The following is a 2,394-nucleotide window of genomic DNA, read 5'->3' as shown; positions in this document are numbered from 1 at the left end:
CTATGTATGTGTGTGTGTGTGTGTATACGTGTGTGTGTATATGTGTATATATATATATATATATATATATATGTGTGGGGAAAAGGACTGCGCTAAATTAGACACAAGCTGCTAACACTCAAACATACAAAGTTCAAAGTGAATAATATAATAATAGTGTAGCGCTACTAAAAAGTGAAAATCACAAAAAATGGAAAATAAATAACACATCTAAAAAGAAACCAAAAAACAATATAAATTGGCTATGCTGAATATAACCCAGTGAGGGTGTGAGACAGAAATATCCACAGAAAATCTTAAATGGTATATTCCTCTGGTGAGAGTAATCCCAATCGTGAGATAATCAGTGTAAGGGCTTATCTGTAGTCCACAACAGCGGAACTCAAGATATAAATGGGTACTCTTACCAGCTGTGATGGACCCCAAATGCCATACGACAGAGGGATCAGACAGGCTTGGGATCTTATATTATGTATATCAGATGTTGTTGTATTCATCAGATGTCGCTCAGATACTGGACACAGATGGAAGAACCCGTTCAAGGTGGTATCCTCAGCTCCTGGACCGTGAAGGCTCCAAGTACTCCCCTGTTAGCCGTCTTCAACGATGTTCCGTGAGGGCTCCAGGGAATGATCATGTAAAGCAGAAGGAAGGAGAAGGACTCCAATGGTGCAGGTCAAAAACCAATGAGGTTTATTAAGAATAAAAGTTCAGATGGTAAACCCCAATCAATAAAAGTGATCACAGGAACAAGTAGAAATTAAATAAAAGCAATGGGCTAGTATTACTTGTATCCCACATTGCTTTTATTTAATTTTTACTTGTTCCTGTGATCACTTTTATTGATTGGTGTTTACCATTCCTAATAAACCTCATTGGTTTTTGACCTGCACCATTGGAGTCCTTCTCCTTCCTTCTGCTTTACATGATCATTCCCTGGAGCCCTCACGGACATCGTTGAAAACGGCTAACAGGGGAGTACTTGGAGCCTTCACGGTCCAGGAGCTGAGGATACCACCTTGAACGGGTTCTTCCATCTGTGTCCAGTATCTGAGCGACATCTGATGAATACAACAACATCTGATATACATAATATAAGATCCCAAGCCTGTCTGATCCCTCTGTCGTATGGCATTTGGGGTCCATCACAGCTGGTAAGAGTACCCATTTATATCTTGAGTTCCGCTGTTGTGGACTACAGATAAGCCCTTACACTGATTATCTCACGATTGGGATAACTCTCACCAGAGGAATATACCATTTAAGATTTTCTGTGGATATTCTTTCTCACACCCTCACTGGGTTATATTCAGCATAAACAATTTTATATTGTTTTTTGGTTTCTTTTTAGATGTGTTATTTATTTTCCATTTTTTTGTGATTTTCACTTTTTAGTAGCGCTACACTATTATTATATAATAAATATAAATTTTATATATATATATATATATATAGATATATCTATATATATATATATATATATATATATATATATATATATATATATAGATATATCTATATATTATAATATATATATATATCTATATATATATATATATATATATATATATATATATATATATATATATAAATATATAGATATATATATATATATATATATATATATATATATATATATATATATATATATATATATATATATATATATATATATATATATATATATATATATATATATATATCTCCACTATGGCTGGGGAAAAAATCGATTTAAATCTTGAATCGAGTTGAGAGGTCAAATCGATTCAAAATTTAAGCAAATCAATTTTTTTTTGATTTTTCACCACGCCGGTCCCGAGGAGCAGCGTGCAGGAGTTTTTAGGCGAGGCCGAAACCGCGGCCTCGCCTAAAAACTCCTGCCCGCAGCTCCTCGGGACCGGTGCGGTGTCCACAAAAAAAAAAAAAACTTGATTCAAATCGTGAGTCGAGTTGTTTTTGTGTTTTTTTTTTGAGGAAAATCGCAGATTTTTTTTTTTTTTTTTTTTTTAAAGAAAATTTACCAGCCTTAATATCCACCTCGTGTTCAGTGCCTGACGTGTTCTTCACCTTATTAGATACGGATGTCGATGATTTGATAGTTGAGCACTGCTGACCCTTCTGTGATCTCGGTGTAAATAAAATATAAATGTAGTGAAGAGCTCATTCACATGAACCGAGAACTGACTGAGCAGAATAGAGAGTCCAACTGACATTCGGCGTATATTTATATACTTTTATATATCCCTATTAGAAAGTGAAATCTCTACAATTCATAACGTGGATCTTCTCTGCAGTGTCTGAGAATGTGGTAACAATAACCTTTAGATCTTAGATTTGAGCATTTTCTGTTTTTTTTCAGTGACTTGTGCAGCTGCTGCCAGGAAAACCTACTAC

The 2,394-nt window shown here is 34.5% G+C and overlaps 1 protein-coding gene across 1 annotated transcript in view; it reads right to left on the bottom strand.

Moving 5' to 3' along the window:
- LOC141131235 (C-myc promoter-binding protein-like) overlaps positions 1-2,394 on the bottom strand; it is a gene marked incomplete in the record, with an annotated part of 198,952 nt that overhangs the window by 101,814 nt on the left and 94,744 nt on the right.

This window comes from Aquarana catesbeiana, linkage group LG03 (assembly GCF_042186555.1).
Source record: "Aquarana catesbeiana isolate 2022-GZ linkage group LG03, ASM4218655v1, whole genome shotgun sequence".
Lineage (NCBI taxonomy): Eukaryota > Metazoa > Chordata > Amphibia > Anura > Ranidae > Aquarana > Aquarana catesbeiana.
The sequence above is the reverse complement of the archived record's forward strand: the minus strand, read 5'-3'. Positions and strand labels throughout refer to the sequence as shown.